This window comes from Microcaecilia unicolor, chromosome 1, assembly GCF_901765095.1.
Source record: "Microcaecilia unicolor chromosome 1, aMicUni1.1, whole genome shotgun sequence".
NCBI lineage: Eukaryota > Metazoa > Chordata > Amphibia > Gymnophiona > Siphonopidae > Microcaecilia > Microcaecilia unicolor.
The window spans coordinates 599,328,081-599,351,014 of NC_044031.1; positions in this window are offsets into that span (position 1 = coordinate 599,328,081).

The window sequence follows — 22,934 nt, forward strand, 5'->3', positions numbered from 1 at the left end:
GGTAAGGCAGTGATGGGCAACCTTTTGAGCTTGGTGTGTCAAAGTTTGCCAAAAAAACGAGCATAACTCGGGTGGTGTGTCACTTCGAGAAAAAAAGCATAATTTCGCTATATTTATAGTTTAAATAACAAAAATGTATAATTGTAATATATAACTGTATTTAATAAACCAAAAACAAATTATTTAACTTACCTGCTTAGTGACTTCTTTGTTCATCTGTCAGTCGGTTTCCTTTGTTGGTCTTGATATTATTTAACTTGTGTGGGGTGCCGTGAACTAAGATAAGTGAGGGGGAGGGGGAATTCTTTAACTAACCTGCCTATTAGTGACTTTTTTGTTGCTGAATTTCATTTTTCTAAATCTTCAATTGAAGGTTGGTATTTTGTACACTTCAAGCCCAAGCAAGCCCAACTTCATCTGTCAATCTGTTTCTTTTGTTGGTTTTGATATTATTTAACGCTGAGAATAAGGTTTCACAAAAGTACGTAGAGGGAAAATTTGTGAGTAAAGCCATTGCTATATTTTTCAGGGTGCTAAAAGTGTCTGGTAATCGGTTCCAGGCATTCCAAATTTCCTGTTCGTAGTGGCACTCCTCTTGATTCTCCAAGCGGCACCTTTCCAGATTCTCAAGCTTTGACCTCAAGTCGACAAACACCTGAGCCCAGATGCTGTCTTGAAATTCTACAAGTTGCATCTCCAAATCATCAATTTGCATCCATTGGAAACCATTTAATTCCAAACTACTGTAGACTACTACATCAGGATACTTAATTATTTTCATGGTCTGTTCTAGGCTTCTAAATTGATTAAATCTATCACTGAACTGGTCAAGTAACGAGTCTAAAACATGCTGGTACTTTATATGCAAGGGTTCCATTTCATTTTGTATAGCTGCACTGGTCTTCTCAAAATACTTTGTTACTCGAGGAAAATACTTATAAGTTTTAGTTTCTACATCTCGCTTGAAAATTTTAAGTTTACTTTCAAAAGCTTTTATGTATCCAAACATAACGTCAATACTTTTGCCAAAACCTTGTAACATTAAGTTCAGTTCAATAATATGAACAGAGAGATCTGTAAAAAAACATCAGGGTGTTGACCCACTTATCATCATTGAGCTGAGGAAAGTTTCCCAGATCCTTATCCTCAAGAAATACCTTAATTTCTTCAAAGCACTCCAGAAAGCGCTCAAGAACTTTGCCTCGGCTCAGCCATCTTACATTATTGTACATCAGCAGTCCACTGTAGGTGGAATCAACCTCCAGTAAAAGTGCAGAAAATTCTCGCTTGTGAAGGGGGCGAGCAGCTATTAAATTAACTATTTTTGTAACAACTGACATTAAGTCGGGAGTGGTAACTCAGATATTCTCTTAATAATTGCATCTTTATTCTGCATGTCGTGAAATAGAACTGGTACACATCTTAGGAGAGTTTCTTTAATAAATTCTCCCTCACTGAGTGCTTTTCCATGCTGAGCTATGGAGTGAGCAATGCTCAAACTTGCAGATGTTAAATTTGTAGAACCTTTTACAAATTTAAGGATGGAATTAGATTGGCTCTTATAAAAGTGTAGCTGCCTGGAAATGTATTCCTTCCTTTCATCCTCACTTTTTTTCAAGAGCTAGGAATGATTAGTTTCAAAATGTCTATTTATATTCCATGTTCTGCTTACTACCGTTTCAGTACATAGAACGCAAAATGATCTGCCATTTTTTTCTATAATGCCATACATCTCGGTCCATGTCTCTTGAAAAGGTCGGCTACTGCTACTACCACTTCCTTTACTTAATCTTGTTTTTTTATTTTTCGGGTTCTCCATCAGGGGGCAGTGACAGAGGTCGCGCTGCACCCGGGGGGCGCATCGGCGATCCATCCCGCGTGTCAGCAAGCCTGGGAACGCCGCGTGTCATTGAAAATGGCTACGCGTGTCAGTGCTGACACACGTGTCATAGGTTTGCCATCAAGGGGGTAGGGAGATGGGAGGATCTTGCTATCTTGGGGGGGCTGCTTCTCAGATAAGATATGCTAAAGGGAGATGTTCACCAAGGTGTTCCTCGGCCATGCTGGGGATGATGGATAGTATTTGAAGGAGTGGAGAAAACACTTTATCTTCACTGGGCAAAAAGAAATACTCTGATATTAACTTTGGGTCAGCTAAACCAGTGGCATCACCAAGGGTGGGCCCAGGCCCATCCAATTTGAGCTTAGGACCACCCAGTAGCAGCACACCTATGATGTGGCTGGCAGGGATCCTGAAGCCCCTCCAGCTGAAAACTTCCAACAACTGTCCCTCCTGCCAACTTTGTAAATAGCAGATCTTTGCATGCAGCTTGCAGCGACTGAATATAGCTTGCAGCGACTGATACATAGTTATCACATCGGCCCCACAACCTTCCCTCTGATGTATTCCCACCTATGCAGAAACAGGAAGTTGCATCAGAGGGAAGGCTGTGGTGCCAACATAAGCAGTGTGTATTAATTGCTGCTCGCTGCCGGTGAAAATCTGCTATTTAAAAGGTATACGGGGGAGCGGGGATGTTTGAAAGACCCTATGGCATGCTGGCGAGAGAGGGCGAGACCAAATCACTTGTGGGACAAGGCGGAGTTCTTCTGCCCACCCATCTTGGGCCCAGGCCCACCCAAAATTAGGTGTCTGGTTACGCCCCTGACTGCTAAACAAATAACAAAAGAACCAATTCCTCACTTTGGGTCAGCTATCATGTAGAATTTTGAGCTACAGTTTGCATGTAAAAGCACCTGGCTGGGCAAGTGTTACATTTTTTCCTTTACTAGGTGCATGTGCAATAGTGGAAGAAAGCTGCATAACACTATACTTCCTATAAGCCCCATGAAGTCTCATGTACATATGATGATCCCTCATTCGCATGTAGATAAATGCCGCTTTTGATGCTTATACTGTACGTGTGGAGAACTGCCTTTGTGTGCACATTAAGGCTTTCCTCTCTGTAACAGGTGGCCATTTCATCATTAACTAAGGGGCCCCTTTTTACTATGCTGTGTTAAGCAGCTAATGTGGGGTTTGCCATATATTAAACATTTGCTGCATAATGAAGGAATAGGGATAAGTGAGGCGGTGTGGAAGAATAAGGGAAATTACTCCCTTAACCCCTCATTTTAAGCCATAGTTGAAACAACTATTTCTATGAAACCTATGCACGTCTCAGAGCTGGTGCAGAAGTTGATGGGAACATTTTTTTTTTAAATATGCACATAAACCACCAAATTCTATAAATGGCATTTTAAATTAACCACGCACCCAGTTTGCGCATGCAATTTAATTGAATAATGAGCCAATTAGCACCAATAATTGGAATTTTAACAAGCAATTATTGGTGCTAATTGGCTTTAATTAAAATTTATGTGCCTAAATTTAAATGTGCGTTCTTTGCATAAAGCAGGCATGGTCATGGGAAATGTTCCCTCTAAGCGGAGCACGTGAGCAATTGCTCATATATTTAAGGAGTGTCACTCACAGATTTTAAATGGTTGCTCACAAAAATACGGATCTGATTTGAAAACAAAAGAAAACTATAAAAATGAAATAAAAATTAATTAAACTAAACTAATTACCAACCCAATTTAAATGAGTTTCAAGCAAAATTGTGCTATATGAAACGGTCTATGCTGTTGTTTCTTTGTCATTTCCAGTCTCGTAAAATGCATTGTTAAAACTGGTGCTCAAAAATTGTTGGTTTTTAAAACTTGTTGTTCACATGAGAAAATATTTGCACACACTAGGCCACTCCTTAAAGGGAACATTGGTCATGGGTGGATTGGGGGCATTCCCACAATTTATAGGGTCCTTTTACAAAGCGGTAGTACTTGTACCGCCATGTTGCCATATGCCAAATCGGACCTATCACCAGCCAGCTTCTTGCACACTGCAACTAGGGCACTAGAAAATTCTTTTATATTTTCTAGCACCAGCGGTGCGCCAAGCACGGAGATTTATACCAAAAAGTTTCATTGATGTAAATGGTCACTCCTAAATGTACACAAAATAGCACAGAGAGGGTCCAAAGTACAGAACAAAGTCCAAATAGCAAAAAGAAGCACCAGGAGCCTTCAAAATCAGGAAACAGTTCCGTTAATCGTATAACTTGAACATCAATCTCTCCTTAGTGACCCGACATGGGCTGATTTTCAGGCTTACACTGGTATCGAAAATATTGATGAAGTAATCTACGTTGTTTGAACAGAACAATTAGGGTTTAGTGGAGAAAGTTACGTTGCTGCACATCGAGTGTCTTACATGTTGCAACCTAATTGACCCCTGATGCAGGCGTTGTGCGCCAAAACATGGCCCACGTCGGATCACTGAGGAGAGATTGATGTTCAAGTTATACGATCAAAGGAAGCTCTTTGTATAATACAGTTTTGCACTATTAAGATTGAGAGTACCTCAGTTTTTTGCTATTTTTGGGGTGTGTTAAGTGTTCTTACAATATAACACCTCAACAGTCATATAGTATTTCCATCCTCTTTCTATTGAGGCATCCTCCGTGTTTATCCTATTCATTTTTTAATTCCTTGTTTTTAACTCCACTACTTCTCCTAGAAGGGCATACTGGGCATCCACTACCCTCTCTGTGAAATTGGGAAGAATAACCCAAATAATAGCTACATGATGCTAGGTTCTACATTAGACGTCACCACGGAAGGAAAGGATACAGGTGTCATCATGGACAATATGTTAAAATCTGCCCAGTGTGTGGCAGCAGCCAAAAAAGCAAACAGTGTTAGGAATTATTTGGAAAGGAATAGAGAATAAGTCAAAGAACATCATGATGCCTCTGTATCTTGAGTATTGTGTGTAATTCTGGTTGAAATATCTGTAAAAAGATATAGTGGAACTGGAAAAGGTACAGAGGAGAGTGACTAAAATGATTAAAGAGATGGAACGACCCTCACATGAGGAAAGACTGAACAGGTTAGAGTTTGTCAGCTTGGAGAAGAAATAGCTGAGGGGAGATATGATACGGATCTATAAAATCCTGAATGGAGTGGAACAGATAGACAAGAATCAATTGTTCATTCTTTCACAAAGTACAAAGACTAGGGGGCACTCCATAAAGTTACATAGTAGAATATTTAAAATAAATAGGAGAAAATATTTTCATTCGGCGTATATTTAAGCTCTGGAACTCATTGCTGGAACAATTGTAGCTGAGTTTAAAAAAGTCTTGGACAATTTCAAAAAGCAAAACTCCACAAACCATTATTAAGGTAGACCTGGGGAAGCCATTGCCTATCCTTGGGATTAAGTAGCATGGAATCTTATCACTTTAGGGGAGTCTGACAATTATTTGTATCCTGGACTGGAAACAGGATACTGGGCAAGATGGGCCCTTGGTCTGACTCAGTGGGGCAAGTCTTATGCTCTTTTGTTCTTATGGAGGTCTAGCTTGATATTGGACTATCAGCAATTCAAATGGATAGCCAGGAACAAAGAAACCAATGCCAGGGTAATGTGATGTTCTTAAGCCTCCATCCATTCAACTAGGAGGTAAAAAAGAAGGCAGTAAGGGACCATCGGAATATAAACTTCCTTTCACAGAAGGTGGCATTGGCAGAGGCAGGTGCTGAACAAGGAAGGTCAAGCTGAAGGGGAGAGTGTATGGAAGGGTACATAGGAGAGATTCCTGGTCCTCCTTATGTCCATCCAAGCTTAACAGTATCAATCTATCAAAAATCGATTACTAGACAGAGATTGCTGATAGGTAGTGGCTCTGGTTTGTGGAATAAGCTACTGCATAATATATGGAATATTATATGTTACTCTACTTTCAGGAGACCAGTCAAATGTTATTGTTTTGCACAATACTTAACAAGTACTTACGTTAGAGACTTACCCCCCCCCCCCCTTAGTTTACTAAGCCGCGCAGCAATGCCGACATAGCCCATTCAAAGTGAATGGGTCATGTCAGCCTTAGCGCATGGCAGCCACTAGCACAGCTTGGTAAAAAAAGGGGGGGGGGGGTAATATTTGGAGAAATAAGAAAATGATTTGAAATTATATTGTAATTGAAGGTATGTCTCCTGTGTTCCTTGTAATCTGTGATTCTGTGATTGGTAAAGCAGAATAGAAATTCCTATATTAGATTAGATTAGAACAAGGTCATATCTGAGGAGTCCAGAGGCAAAATAGGACCCTGAAAAAGAATTTAAAAGCCCAGCCCCAGAAGAGAACTGGCAGGCCCAGGCTAGGAGAAAGAAGGTCCCAGGAACGGACTCAGAGTGTAGCTGTATACAGGATTTAGCTGTTCCACTATTTTGAAACTGCGAGGTAAGGCAGGCAAGTTTTTGTTGGTGTAAAAAAAAAAAACCCTTTAGTTTTGAACTGGCTTCAGCTGGCCTTGATTTGTGTCTGAAAGCATCACCACAAGCCCAGAACACTGGTTGCTCAAACACAACATTACATGGATTCACTGCAATTCAGTAGACCCTAAAGAAAAAAAATGAGATAAATTGAGAAGGTTTACAAAGATACCCCACAAAAAACTGAAAGAAAGAGGAATAACTGCAAAAAGACAACCAGTGCAAATTTATGATCAAAGCAAAAAAGAAAACAACTGTTCATATCTTAAAACATTGAGGGCTGCTATTGATGCAAAAAGAAGTACTAGAAGACAGATTGCAGGAAGATAATGAAAAGGAGGCAGTGGCAATATAATGAGCACTGGATGCATTCCAATATTACCTGCCGAGGTGCACATTTATAAATAATCTGGAAATGGGAACAGTGAGTGAAGTAATAAAATTTGCAGATGACATAAAACATTCAAAGTCGTGAAATTGTAAGCAGACTGAGTGAGATTGTAGGAGGAGTGGAGGAGTAGCCTAATGGTTAGTAAAGCAGACTTTGATCTTGGCAAGCTAAGTTCAATTCCCACTGCAGCTCTTTGTGACCTTGTACAAGTCTCTTAACCCTTCATTACCCCTGGTACAAATGCTTAGATTGGGAGCCCTCTAGGGACTGAGAAAGTTCTGGCATATAATGTATACAGCACTGTGTATGTCTAGTAGCAGTGACCAAATTGATGAGATGGAGGAGGGGGGGGGGGGGGGGGTTACTAATGTGTGGTAAAAGTTGGCCTTTTACCATATCTTAATTTATCACATGAGACACTAACCTGCGATATCACAGTACTGCAGGTTAGTTACTCCCAGAGTACTTGAATAGCACAGCTTGTGATCAGTTTTGCAAACTATATTATTATCCTGCATAGGAGTGAGCCACTAATCTGCAGCATTTTAAAGAGAACAGAGTACACCTTGTTTACCTCCTTCCCTGACGGTACACCATAAAGACCCTAGAGCCACCACATAAAGACCATAGAGTCCCACTCAAGGACCCCCCTCCTGTAGTCTTTCTCCCCCCCCCCCCCCCAGGCCTTTACCTGTTCTAATCTCTGGTGGTCTAGGGGGTACGGGTGCAGTGTCAATCCTCAGTTGCTCCTGCCCCTGCCTGCACCAGGTTCAGAATGACAGTGGTGATTCCTAATAATAGTCTCATGAGACTGGAGAGGGGCCATGCCTATGTCGGAGGCTATGCTTATGTCAGGGGTAGGAGCAATCCCCAGTTGCTTCTTGCCCTACTGATGTCAGGATCAAATTGGTGCTGTCAATCCCTAGCACTGGTCTCATGAGCCAGCACCATTTTGAACCTGGTGATCATTCCTGTTCTAGAACCACCTGGGCCACCAAGAAGTAGGAGATGAAGGACCAGAGATGGAAGCCTATTGTAGGGTCTGTGTATTGTGATAAACACAGTGTCTGCCCTTACATGAGGTGGCCGCCAGAGGGCGCTCTTCCACTGAAATCGGGAAAATGCCCATTCTGGTCACTAGGGGGAGCTCCAGGGATCGAGCTGAGTATTGGCATGTATGGGCCAGTAGAGGGAGCTCCAGAGAGATAGCTGGGGGGGGGGGGGGGGAGTGAGAAGAGACTTCTGGACCCAGCTCTTTCTAGAATGAGAGGGGCGAGGTCTCAAGAGGTGGGGAGGTTTATTGGACACCTCATAAAGAGCTTCCTCTCAGTAGAGGGGGGAGATTTTTGCCCGAAAGAGAGAAGTTTTGCCCAAGGGAGAGAAGATGGGAGCCTGGAGGCCAGAAGCCTGGACTGTATGATCCCGGTGCAGAGAAGATGAACTGTGTGTCCCTAGTACGGGCAAGGTAAAGCAGGCTGCAAAAGCCTGGGGTTAGAAGTCCCCAAAATATTGTGATTGCTACTGAAGTGTTTAAAAGAACAAACAGCCGTGGGGTGGAGGATAGGACTGTACAGTCAATGTGAATGAAGAAAGTCCTATCCAGGGGTGGTGGCTGTTTTACACTGAGATCCAGGTCTCCCACAGTAGATGGGCTCAGTGAGAGAATTTGTACTAAGATGACTAACGGCTGGAAAGAAGTGAGTTCCACAAGACTGCCGTATAGTTCAATAAATTGAACTTGCATTTTGATGACTGTCTCATTTGCATGTATGTGAAGGCTGGTGAATCCTAGTTGAAGTTCCAGGAGAGTGCGAGGGGTCACAGCCCATGGATCAGAGGGGTGACCGGGGCACACTGAACGGGACAGGGGAGGATTCCCAGCCGAAGGAAGACATGCCTGAGCAGTCACCCTGAGTAAGGCAGAAGCCCCAGATATAGAGGTGGGTGCTTGCAAGTGACTAGGAGAAGACCAGCCAAAGTCCTGCTCAGGAGCCCTGGGCCAATGAGGATGGGTGGAGAGCCGGAAGGGCACATGGCTCTACAGATTGCCCTGAAGCCAAGTACCAGGGAGCCTCAAGAGAGCTTAGTAGAAGAATATGCTGAGGTGGGGAAGATAAAGGAAACCCCCTTGTTTGAACTGTTTGCTTTTATGCTGTTTTGCTGGAGTTACTAGGGATTTACCACAAGTTGAACTGCTTTGATTGGAAGTCTGTGGCTGAGCAGTTTGCCTGGCCAATTGCAATACTTGGCTTGGGGGACAAGGGAACTCCGAAGAGACTAGTAAGTGAGATCCCGGCCAGCAGAGGGCTGCATTTCTGAATCACCCAGCGGCCGGGAGCCTTACAAATGGTGGCAGTGGTGGGATGTACAGCGGACGTCCACGCAGAAGGCAGACAGACCGAGTCGGAGGAGTTCCAGAGTCCAGAGACCAGACGAGTGGCCAGAGTGTGAAGGTGGTGTCCAGGAGGTTCCTGAAGCCCGTCGAGGGGGCCAACGCTGACAAAGGCGCATTACTCGCCTACCCAGGTAAAGGGTACCTAGGGGGGAGGCGAGGGAGGATCCAGTAAACTGAGAGAAGAGCAGTTCATGTAAATGATAGAAAGGCTTGTTCTTGTGGAGATTCTGGTACGAGTTTAAGAAGTAGAGAGCAAGTGTAGGACCAGGGAAAAAGACAGTCCGCACTTGGATATCTCTCTTGTGTTGCAGGCTGCATCCCAACAGATGGTCGAGGAGGACGTCGGAGCCATGGGAGGGCGGAGACGGTTCAGACCGAAGAGAAAAGTCCAGAGGCCCGAGGAGCCGGAGCCCAAGTCGCCAGCAGAAGGAATGGACATGGCAGAGTTGGACACCATGATCCAGGTTCTGGGACTTGGAGGGGGACTGTGTTCAGAGACTGTTGGGACATTGTTTAAGCCTGAAGGGGTGTCTGGGGAAGACAGGACCCTGAGAAAAAGAGAAGTGATTGAGCCAGAGTGTGACCAATGTGGGGAAATGGGCCATGTTGGGAAGTGGTATCTGGCAGTAGGCAGTTCAGGGGATGAACTGGGAGACTGGGAGGAGATAAGGAATCCTACAGTCGGTTGGTTGGGGTTAAGGGACATGGCAGGCAAGAGGAAGCCCAAAGGCCATGGGAGTCGGGAGGTAACCCATTCCTCAGGGGCAGACTGCATGGGTAGGTCGGGAACCCAAGGGGAAAGAGGTGTCTGCAGGGAAGAGGGTCAGGAGGAACCCGCTGCAGGGAAAGCACCCAATGTCCCAGGGAGAGGGGTGGCCACAAACCTGAAAAGTGCCAAGAGGGAGGAGGGGTGCCTGGACAAGGAAGGAAAGCCCCAGGTGCAGGATAGTGAAAGTCCTGGTAAGAAGGGTAAACCCTCTAGGAAAGGGAAAGGGGGTGTAGGCCCAGGTGAAAACTTCCCAGGTAACAGGATAAAGAGTAGTCCTGATTGTGGAGGGGAAGTCAATGTACACTGTGAGCAGGGGGGCGAGACAGCTGAAGATAAAGTAGGCTGCCCATGCTACGGTGAGGACCGGGCAGTATTTCCATGGGGTGGGGAACCAGGGAGCGTTGCCCCAAGGGAGAAATACTGGGAGGCCCGGGAAAAGAATGAGAACCTGCTGTTAAAATCCCTTACAGAGAATCTCTGGCAGTTAGAAGGGGAATTACAGGCCCTAGGTAAACCGGGGGAAGTCAATAGGCACCCGGAGCAATGTCTGAGGGAGGTCCTGGAACTAAACAGAGGACTAATGGTAACTTTAGTGGGCCATATACAGCAGCAGCAGGAGGCATCCCAGAAGGCGATGGAAAATAGTCTGAGGGAGAATGAACAGAAATGGATCCTCTTCGAGTCAGCTTGTAAGGAAGAGATGGCTGCTTCAGTGCATGCTTTAGAGGCCAAACTGGCAGAGTCCCTTAGGCAGAAGGAAGGCTGTGAGGCACTGCTAGCCACGGTTAGGGCTGAGCTGCGCACAGAAATTAAGCTAAGGGAGGAAAGGGAAGCAGAAGTAGCCCAGCTTACAACTACCTTGAAAGAGACCCAAGCCTTGAGGGAGACCCAATTAGCTAAGCTGCAGTCCACACATGAACAGGAGATAAGGGACCTCACAGACAAATTGCAACAAGACCAGGAGCAGAGGGTATCCCTAATTAAAGCTGAGTTCCAGAATGCTCGTCAGGAGTGGCATGAAGAGCGAGAGGCCCTGAGGGAAACTATTAGGGAGAGGGGTAAACTACAGCACACAGCTATAGGAGAGCTGAGGGGGAGTTTAACCCAGGTAAAGGCTTGGCTGGGAGAATTAAAGGGCCAGCAGGAAAGCCAGCTGAGGGAAGTACAGCAGGGGTATGATAGAGCTGTGGTAGAGTTAATGGTGGCCTTGCAGCAGACCCAAGCTGAGTGGGCTGTAGAGAGACAGCAAGCCAAAGAGACCACAGAAAGGGCAGAAAGATGCAGGGAGGCCATGGAAGAGAAGTGCAGAGTGCTGACCCTAGCAGTTGATGTGCTCTTCCAGGATGGGCAAGGGAGGTTAAGAGAGCTTCAGGAAGCCCGCTCCTGCATTGTAGCCCTACAGGAAAAGCTCAAGGGGAAGGAGCGACCAGGAGGGGTCAGTCAACTCCTACCCATGAGTAAGGGTCAGTATAGAGAGAGTCAGAAGGACCCAGGAGGGGTTAAATTGAGTAAACCCCTGCCCAAGGGTCAAGATAGGGAGAGTCAGAAGGACTCTGTTAAACCCACAAGGAGGGGTGGTGTAAAGTTTAAAGTGGATGAGAAACCCCAGAAGGGCAAGCAGGAAAGAGAAGAGGCTGCCCAGGGGAGGGAAAGGTTCAGGTCCCAGAAGAAAGGGTTGAGCCTAGGGCCCAGATACTGCACAATAGAGTCGGGGGAGGAAAGAGCTCCTAGGCAGGGGACACCGGCTCAGGAAGGGTGCCAGGGGGAGGCTAGATCACCCCGAGGCTGGGGGGAGTCTGGTGCTAAAAGTGGTTATCCTAGTCCAAAAGGGAGGAATAGGAAACCCTTAAAAGTCTCAGGGAAAAGGAGACTTGGAACCCTACACAAAACCCACAGAGGTCAGTCAGGGCCTAGGGGTCGAAGAAGTACAGCCCAGGGTTGTAGAAAGGAAAAGGGTTTGATTAGAAGTTTCCCTGAAGTGCTAGGGGCACTAGGCCTGAGGAAAGTGCACCCAAAACCAAGAGTGAAGAAGGGGGTGTACCCATGGGCTAGGAAAGTAGGGGAAGAGATTAGACGCCGAGGCCTAGGAAGGCGGAGAAAGAAAGGATTAGGGATTTTTGAGTTTCTAGGGGTTACAGAGGAAGGTCCCCTAGAGCAAAGCAGAGCCTTTGTGGTAAGGCGGACCACTGGGTACAAAGCCTTCTTGAGAATCCCTCCTAAGTGATAGGGGAGAGAAGGAACCTGACCCCGAGATGAGTTAGGGGGGAGTCAGGAATTGCTGCTCCTCAAAGAAGAGATTTGAGGGAGCAGCAATACCTTAAGGGTGGGGGTATGTGATAAACAGTGTCTGCCCTTACATGAGGTGGCCGCCAGAGGGCGCTCTTCCACTGAAATCGGGAAAATGCCCATTCTGGTCACTAGGGGGAGCTCCAGGGATCGAGCTGAGTATTGGCATGTATGGGCCAGTAGAGGGAGCTCCAGAGAGATAGCTGGGGGGGGGGGGGAGTGAGAAGAGACTTCTGGACCCAGCTCTTTCTAGAATGAGAGGGGCGAGGTCTCAAGAGGTGGGGAGGTTTATTGGACACCTCATAAAGAGCTTCCTCTCAGTAGAGGGGGGAGATTTTTGCCCGAAAGAGAGAAGTTTTGCCCAAGGGAGAGAAGATGGGAGCCTGGAGGCCAGAAGCCTGGACTGTATGATCCCGGTGCAGAGAAGATGAACTGTGTGTCCCTAGTACGGGCAAGGTAAAGCAGGCTGCAAAAGCCTGGGGTTAGAAGTCCCCAAAATATTGTGATTGCTACTGAAGTGTTTAAAAGAACAAACAGCCGTGGGGTGGAGGATAGGACTGTACAGTCAATGTGAATGAAGAAAGTCCTATCCAGGGGTGGTGGCTGTTTTACACTGAGATCCAGGTCTCCCACAGTAGATGGGCTCAGTGAGAGAATTTGTACTAAGATGACTAACGGCTGGAAAGAAGTGAGTTCCACAAGACTGCCGTATAGTTCAATAAATTGAATTTGCATTTTGATGACTGTCTCATTTGCATGTATGTGAAGGCTGGTGAATCCTAGTTGAAGTTCCAGGAGAGTGCGAGGGGTCACAGCCCGTGGATCAGAGGGGTGACAGGGGCACACTGAACGGGACAGGGGAGGATTCCCTGCCGAAGGAAGACATGCCTGAGCAGTCACCCTGAGTAAGGCAGAAGCCCCAGATATAGAGGTGGGTGCTTGCAAGTGACTAGGAGAAGACCAGCCAAAGTCCTGCTCAGGAGCCCCGGGCCAATGAGGCTGGGTGGAGAGCCAGAAGGGCACATGGCTCTACAGATTGCCCTGAAGCCAAGTACCAGGGAGCCTCAAGAGAGCTTAGTAGAAGAATATGCTGAGGTGGGGAAGATAAAGGAAACCCCCTTGTTTGAACTGTTTGCTTCTATGCTGTTTTGCTGGAGTTACTAGGGATTTACCACAAGTTGAACTACTTTGATTGGAAGTCTGTGGCTGAGCAGTTTGCCTGGCCAATTGCAATACATAGCTTGGCTTGGGGGACAAGGGAACTCCGAAGAGACTAGTAAGTGAGATCCCGGCCAGCAGAGGGCTGCATTTCTGAATCACCCAGCGGCCGGGAGGCTTACACTATGCGGTAGCTCTTTGGGAGTGTTCTGTTTAGGAGAGATTGTAAGCTCTTTGAGCAGGGACTGTCTTTCTTCTATGTTCGTGCAGCACTACGTACGCCTTGTAGCGCTATAGAAATGCTAAATAGTAGTAGTAGTAGTAGTAGAGGGCTGGGAAAACAAGGTCTGCAAACTAGAGGGAAGCAACAATACAAGGAAATCACAATCAAGCAAACAGTGCAGTGGCCCACAGATGGATCAGAGAGGTGGAGCAACAGGATCAGAGGAAGTAACCTTAATCAGAGGCCCCAACACGGCCCCTGTTTCAGTATATCGCCTGCGTCTAGGGTCAGATGTTGGTGTCAAAAGTATACAGTTTCCTATAGTAAATTCACAAAGTGAGTGTAATCATTGAACACAGTCAGCTGTCACTTGGTGTGCTCTGAGGCAAAGATTGCTTCCTCTGATAGTGTTGCTTTGCCTCTCTGTTCCCTCTGTGGGCCACTGCACTGTTTGTTTGTTGGTTTGGACTGGAGAGAGCTTAGGGTGGGCGTCCAGACGCCCAGACATGTCCTCAAAAAGAGGACATGTCCGGGTAAATCCGGACATATGGTAACTCTATCTATGGTGTATCTCCCAGAAACACCAAAGAAAGACCATGATCAAGTAAATAATATCACGTCCATTGTTGATTTAAATCTTGAATTGATAATGTTACTGTTGAGCAGACTGGGTGGACTATTCAGGTCTTTATCTGCCATCACTTACTATGTTACTACGTTACCTGGGACTATCAGATCACAGGTTAGCAATCTGAGGCTTCCTGCCAGGAAAACTAAGGCCTGCATTGAGCTGTTCTTATTTTTCCTGGAATAATGCAGCTTCAAATGTACACCACAAGCTGTATTATTCAATTTACATAATAATGAGGTTTTTGCATGCATTTGTATGCTTTGTATCTCATTATTATGTTTCCCATAATAACCTAAACTAACATATATTACAGAAATATAGCACATATTATTGTCATTTAACACATGTTACGGGGCAAGTAACTTCTGTTATTGCTTTAATGCACCTTAGTAACTATCTCCCCTTGATATCATTGTGATAACTGCTGATCTCCATCTTCACTATTGTGTGATGGCCAAAACCACCTCCCCCCACCCAAATGCTGTGAACACTGATCTATATAATCCTTGTGTGCATCTGGCTGACCTGAAGAGAATGATCTCAGACCTGACTTAACATTTAATTTGCTGTTTGCTTCTTAAGTATGCTGACTTACCCGGAATGCTAGTATTTAATCCATCTTCTTACAAGTGACTGCAAAAGATGAAGGATATTTTCATCAAGCACTCTTCTTCCTGTTTCTTGATTACTGACCAACCAAATCATAGTTTCTGTTCTGTATTGCATTATTTTGATTCTTTTTTTCTGGTTTGTTACTCTGGCCTCAAATGTTTGCTGTGGTTTTTAAGTGCTTGCAATTGTGTTCACTATAATTGCTTTTCTCCTGACTGTGCCAAGTACTTAATCCATATTTAATCATTCTCATATCATTATGCCATCTGAACCTTGTACTTGTTCAGTTTCTAATTTTCATGTTAGGGTCCTTCAACCTTTTCTTTTTCATTCACACAGTTCCTGACATAAGCCACATGAAATTGAAGAAAATCTTTCAGTGAAAACTTAGGTGCCATTCTTCCTATCCCTCTTCCTCCAGCAAGCACCTACCTTCATTCAGTTTTATTTATTTTTATGTTTCATATCTTTATTATTATTATATTTGCAACTCACAAAGAGAAGATACAGAAATTTGTAATAAATTCAAGTCATAAGTAATAATACTGGATATCTCTATTGAGATTAATTCCATACAATAAGTCATCTAAAACTTTCAACATTACAATTTAAACAGAAATAGATTCAAGAAAAGGAAAAATAACAAAAAACTAAGTATAAATTGAAATTATACCACTCAATGGGTGCTGCGGTCCTTTCTCTTCTTCTAATCTATCATACAGTGTACATCTGCTATTTAACAATCACTTCCACTTTTTCCTCTTCTCTAGCAATCACAAACTCTTCTAATTGTTTAGGATCAAAAAATTGAAATTGCTTATCTTGAAACAAGACACGACATACACATGCAAATTTCAACAAAAAATTTGCTCTTAAAGCCAAAGTTCTCTGATGCAATGCCAAAAAGGCTTTGTGTCTCTTCTGAGTGTCTCTAGATAAATCAGGATAAAGTCTTATTGTTGAGCCAAAAAAAGAGAGTCTAAGTGTCTAAAGGAAAATCTTAATACTGCATCTCTGTCCATTTCCAAGGCAAAAACTACTAATGATGTTAACCTTTGGGTTATAACTTCCAGCGAGGACTCCAAAAAGGATGTCAAATTCAAATTTTCTCCCGTATTCAGCTGTGATGCAATTGTACCTTTAGCGTTGACATTTAACATTAATTTGTAAATATTGAACTCGCACAATCAGGGGAAGTGATTCTTTTCACATCCCTAGAACCTCAACTAGGTATTCCTTTACCATATCAATCGGTGTTATCAACAGGGACTTTGGAAAGTTAGTAAATCTCAGGTTTAATTTCCTGGATTGATTTTCAAGATACTCTAATCGATGTAGAGTGAAACTTCTGCCCCTAATTGTTATCTGATTTAGATTTTCCAAGTTTTTTTATTCCCCCCCCCCCCCCCTGTTGTTTCACTTCGTTAAGCTGCTGAGTGGTAATCTGTGCTTGATTGAGAACTACCTTTGTCAATACCTTAATTTCTTTATTATTTTTAATTTAGGTTTGGAGAGAGGAGTGTAATGTGAATGTCAAGTCCCAGAGTGACTTCATCATCACTACAGCCGGTTTAATTATTGTACCTGCTATTACTTCAGGAGTTGGAGCGCTAAGTATCTGGTTAAGGTCAGTAAGAGTCTGTGCTGGCAAAACATTAAATGAAATTTGCTGTCCTGCCAGACCACTCTCAGCTTCTCCGTTTGGCATAGAATGGGTCCCTTCCTGGACATTTTGTCCTCCAACCATGAGACGAAACGCCAGGCCTATCTTCCATGCTTTCTCCTCCTGGCTGCAGGGGGCCCACACGTTGGACGGAGCTAAGGGAAACCCCATCTACACTGCCGGTTGACACAGACATGTCAGCACTGATAGCTGGAGATGAAGAGCACCTAGGTCCGGTTGTTACTCCGAAGCGATCCACAGTTGATTGCTGAGAAGGGTAAGTCCCGACAGGGGTTAAGGGACCTCCCCATGTCTTTTCCTTACTCTTCCCCATCTTCCGAGGGGATTCGGATCCTTCTTTGCTCTCTCTCGAAGCGGTTCTAGGAGCGTCTGAAGCAGCAACCTAACACGCCACCATCTTGAATCCCGCCCTTCAGTTTTATTTTGAAAAAATACAATTTCTTACTGATGCATCCACTTTCTCCTGATTTACACCTCCAGCCAAGGCATTCCTTGAATCATTCTGTCTCCTTGCATGCTAAGTTCTCTCTGATGGGTGACTTCCTGTTCCTTTGTCTTATCTTCCACCTCATCAAAGCAATAAACCAAATCTGGATTCCTCCATTTTCTCTGCTGCCTTTCTATCTCATCATCCTGATTTTCAGATATTGTGTGCTTTTGTATATTCTCTTGGGTTTCCATATTGATTATTCTGGTGAGCATCACTGTTTTGTGTGTAAACAGTTCTCTTTGGAGTCCTTTTACTAAGGTGCGCTAACAGATTTAGTGCGCACTAGCAATGAGTGCACGCTAAATGATAAGATGCCCATAGGAATATAAAGGGCATCTTATTATTTAGCGCTCACTACATCCATTAGTGCACCTTAGTAAAAGGACCTCTTAGTCTGCAGCTCTTCACTAACAACTTTTTTAATACATTCAGGAGTGTAGTTATGAACGTGGGCTACCATTAAGTCATGTTATTTTACCATTAACTCATGCCATTTTAGCCCAGGACCCATTTTATGCAATGAGACCTGGGGGTTGGAGTTAAGAATGGCTTTAAATGAAGGAGGGGGGTGGACCAAAGTGGGGGGAGGGGGACAGAGTTCCAAAGCTTTGGGCCCAGATAGCTAAAAGCGGTATCGCAAGAGATCATAAGGTGAAGAGCAGTTGGTGAAGGGACACACAACAGGTGATCAGAAGTGGAGCACAGGAGATGGGTTGGGGAATAAGGAATGAGGAGCTTTTGCAAGTAAGCAGTTGAAGAAGGGAGGTGCCCTTTGAAAACTAACATAAGGAGCTTCAAGCGGATATGGAAAGAGACAGGCAACCAATGTTCAAGGCAGAGGAGTTGAGTGATGTGGTCGAAGTGGTGTGCATGATGAATTATTTTAACTGCTGTTGATTGGATAAGTTGATGACACTTTAAGGAGTGCAAGGGCATACCAGTATAGATGGAATTACAGTAGCCAATTTTTGAGATTAACAAAGAGAGAAGGGTGCAGATGGACTGGGAGGACAGGAATGAATGAATAGCACGAATGCAGTGAAGGGCAAAGAAAGGCAGAGCGAACAATGGAATTGATCTAGGCTTTGAATGTAAGTTTACAATCGAAAACAAACAAGAATCCTGACCAACTTGCAGAAGGAGAGAGGGTGGCCGTCAATAGTTGGAGCTGAGGGAATCAGGCAATTGGGAGTCGGTAAGAAAATTGATTTGCAATTGGAGTGATTAAGAAAAAGTAGTGGCGTACCAAGGGCGGGGCGGTGGTCCGCCCCGGGTGTCAGCAGGTGGGGGGGTGCACCGCTGGTGCCCCAGTCCCCACATGTCTACTAGCTCCTTGTCGCCAGACTACCCTCTTCTCCTGCCACCTGGCACCTGACCCAGCCTTTAAAAAAAAATCTCTGAAGCGGCGGCACAGCGCCTCGCATCTGCTCTGCGTGTAAAGGAAGAAAAATCACCTCGTCGGCCAGCCTTCCCTCACTGTGTCCCGCCCTCTGATGTAACTTCCTATTTCCGCGAGGGCAGGACACAGTAAGGGAAGGCCGGCTGACCAGGCAATGTTTCTTCCTTTACACGCAGAGCAGACACAAGGCGCCGCACTGCCACTTCAGAGAAGAGGGTCATCTGGTGACACAGAGCTGGTAGGCCGGTGGGGACTGGGTCAGGGAGGGGGGCTCAGATGGGAGGAGGGTTCAGATGGGAGAAGGGGACTGGGTCGGGGAAGGGGGACTCAGATGGGAGAAGGGGGCTGGAACTGGGGTCTGAGAAGGGGGCAGGATGGAGAATGAGGCTATGCCAGGGACAGGTGGGAGAATGGTTCTGGGGCTGAAAAGGGGGGCCCTAATGCAAAGCATGTGGATGAAGGGGATTGGAAATGGGGGGTTGAAAAGGAAGGTAGGTGGGATAAGGGGGCCAGTACTGGAACTGAGGGTTGAAAAGGGGCTGGGGCTGAAACTGTGGGGGCTGAAAAGGGGACAGGGAGAAGCGGCTGGGGCTGAATCTCGGCACTGGTGGGAGAAAAGGGCTGGGGCTGAAACTGGGGACTGGTGTGGGGACTGGGGGCTAAAAAGGGGGGGACAGGGAGAAGTGGCTGGGGCTGAAGCTTGGGACTGGTGGGAGAAAAGGGCTGGGGCTGAAACTGGGGACTGATGGGATAGTGGGGCTGAAACTGGGGGCTGAAAAGGGGGGCAGGTAGGAGATGTGGGCTGGGGCTGGAACTAGGGGCAGGTGGGATAATGGAGCTAGAACTGGGGGCCAAACAGACCCTGGATGGAAGGGGGGAGAGGGAGGGCAGACCCTGGATGGATGGGAGAGGGAGGACAAATGGTAGATTGAAGGGGCAGAGAGAAAGGGCAGTGGATGGAAGGGATAGAAAGGGCTGACAGTGGATGGAAGAGGAAGAGAGAGGGGGCAGATGGTGGATGGAAGGGGCAGAGATAGAGGGCAGATGTGGATGGAAAGGGCATGGAGAGAGGGCAGGCATTGGATGGAGGGGACAGCAGAGAGGGCAGACACTGGATGGCAGAGAGAGAGCGAAGACAGATGCTGGATACAAGGAAGACAGTGAAAAGAAGATGAGGAAAGCAGAAACCAGAGACAACAAACTGTAAATAAAATATATATTTTTATTTTTTTGCTTTAGGATAAAGTAGTATTGTAGCTGTGTTAATAAATGTTTATAAATAAAACATGTAAATAAGGTAATCTTTTTATTGGACTAATTTTAATACATTTTACTTTTTGAGAACAAAACCCCCTTCCTCAGGTCAGGATAGGATACTGTAACAGCACTATACTGTATTGACCTGAGGAAGGAGGTTTTGGCCTCTGAAAGCTAAATGTATTAGTCCAATAAAATATTATTTGTTTTATTTCTATTTGTTAATTTGTAAAGTGGTGATTGGTATTTGTTAGTTTTTTCAAATTTACATCTGCTGTCTTTATATTTTGCACAGTACTAGGGGACATTTTCTGTTTCTGTGGTGTTGCATTGTATGCAGTCTGGCATCTTAGGGGTTCAGTTTAATTTTTGTCTAAATAGAAAGTTTATGACTACTTATTCTATAGTGGATTAGGGTTTATCTGTGTTTATGAAAAAGACATGGCTTTCAGTTGGCATTGACTGTGCAGGATCGACAATCTGTATTATTCTGTCTGGTTTTGTTTTACAATAGGTGAATTGATGTTCTAGTGCTCACTTTAGTGTTTAAGATGCTTTCCTTTTCCTTATGTCAGTCGTAGAAATTACTGCTTATGGTATGGTAGAATTGCTCTATAGGTCCTGAGTGTTTTGTATTTTCGGTATGCCCAGTACTGGATTTTGGAGGGGGGTGTTAAAAAATGACCAGCCCGGGTGTCAACTACCCTAGGTATGCCACTTAGGAGAAGATCATTCTTTTACAGCCAGGCAAAGACAGCATCTAGACAGGAGTTAAGTGAGGATAAGGGGGATTAAGTGTTGTCAGGGACCCTTTATAAGATTTGCTTGTCACCTGCATAGCAGAATTGCACTCAACCCTGTTCTTGGATTAGAGTGAACAGAGGGGCAAGAAAAATATAGAAAATTCTGGGACTACTATAATCTTACTGGTTAATATTCAGCCAGTGACCATGAGGGTTTTTCTAAGCGCTGACTGCTGCCAGTTAAAATAGACCTGAAAACTCAATGCAGGACCATGACTGGGCACTAGGATTGAATATTTGGATTTGTGACGGCACTCGAAAATCTTGCGGGTATGGCCGATATTCAGTGCTATACCTACATACCTAAATGGGCAAAGTTAAGACTGTCTTTTCTGTGGGCCAACTTGTCCAGTTCGGTATTGGGGATCAGCACTGAATATCAATGGTGCCTGCTTTTAACTCCCAGTTTCACCATAACTCTCCCCCCTCACTGCCCCAGCACTATCCAGATTGTGTTTATGCAATTAGAGCTGATATTCAACGGCACTGCCAGATCAAGTGCCACTGAATGTTGGCAGCCAGCTAGCTCAGCATTGCACAAGCCTCTCCTGCTTGCTGAAATGACACTGAATATTGACCCCTTAGGGAAATGAGGAGATGCCACTGGAATGGAGGAATGAAAGTAACCTTATGGAGTCCGTAGACTCAAGCAAACAGTAAGGTAGATGGATGAGTCTTCCAACAAGAAATCAGAGGGGATTCTTAAATGTGGTTTATTGGAGAACAAGTCATTTGCTTTCTAATAAACCACATTTTAAGAATCCCCTCTTGTCACATGTGATTTCTTGTTGGAAGACTCATCCATCTACCTTACTGTTTGCCTAATTCTATTGACTCCTTAGAGATATTTACCAAGCCTACTGCATATCCTTGTTGTCCAGTTAGTGATCCAGTTCAGAAATTCCTCCTCATTAGAAAAACCTTTTCTTGGGTTATTTATCTGTGGTATGAGAACAGCCCACTTTTGTGCAATCTGAAAGACTATCTGCTGTCGCAATCTTCAGGTTTAGGGTGCCCTCACAGGATTCAAAGATTCCTGTGGCTTTAAGCCAGGTTTTAAAGCCTCCTCCTTCCAAGACTACAATTACTTGTATTCCTGCCCAGGGCTACAACTGCCTTTCCTTCAGTGCAGTGGGGCTGAGAAGAAAAGGGGGTCACACTATCTCTAACACTATTCCACCAATACCTCTAGTAAATGCTGGAGGGGGGAATCAGCTGCATCTTCATTGCAGGGGTGGGGCTATATTATCTAATGCTGGTACCAGGAGGGATCAGAGAGGTTTGGGGTGGGTTGGGTGATACTCCTAAAGGGATGTTATTGGGGGTTTGGGTTGTGATAGCAGGTACTGGGGTGGTTTGCTTTTAATGCTTTTTTTGGAGAAGGACAGCAACCGCAGCCACCTAAATCACAAATTTATAAAAACAAAATGGAAAAAAAAATCTGCAAATGACACAGGAATAATCTAAGCAACATGAAATTATTTTGCCTGCACATCCTTAGTAACTGGGGATGTGCATTCATTAGAGTGTGTTTGATTCTTTAGCATTCTTCAGAAAAATGTATGCTTGCAAAATTGATATAACACAATGTTTTAGGCTGTGCTATGCACTAAGAGCCCATTCAATTTCTTCAGAATTGGGGTAATGTGATCTCTATAATTAGCATTCAAAAGTAATTAATGTGGGGTGAACACAGAGGATCTCTAATTAGAAAACGGATGGTAAACAAAACTTAAATAGCTGCATGTGTAAGGACGTGTTTAATAGATAATGAAAATTTAGAAAGTTCCTCACCAATCTTTACCACCCATTGTGCAGATTTACTATCTTCCTTCAGTGAAGAAACAAACTGATAATGTGGACGATCAAAGACACTTTAGATATTTCAGCACTTTTGGATAAATCTGATCCTGAGGATCTAACTGCCAGTACTTTGTTTGTACAACTAGCTTTGGCAGTCGATAGGTACTTATATTTAAGACATGCAGTTCCTTTTTTGAATTTCACTGTTAGGATTTTTCCTGCTGTCTCCCGAGACACCCACAAATGGAGGAAGCAATTCCTTTAGTTTCATCCTGCACTTTTCCAAATAGGTGCAGTTTTGTATTTGACGTTCCCTTGTAAGTGTATAATTAAGTTAAGAGACAAGAGAGATTTTTCTTTGAGCCTTCTCATCTACTAATAGGGACCCCACTAGAGAGCTCCCCTATTGTTACTCCTTGAATGCTGATACTATTATTATCCAGGTAGGTGATGCTGATAATTTCTTGTTTTGTTTAATAATTGCTTTGTTCTTTTTACCCTTAAATCTCCCTATATATTGTGGACTAGATTGTTCTTATTTCTGTACAAGTGTTTACTTGATTGGTATTTGATAACAAATTAAAATAAAAAAGATTATTACCATATTCAGTAAGCATGTACTTTCATCATCACACATGTACTTTGGGGGGGGGGGGGGGGGTGAAGATACATATAATTTGTACCTTTTATAAGA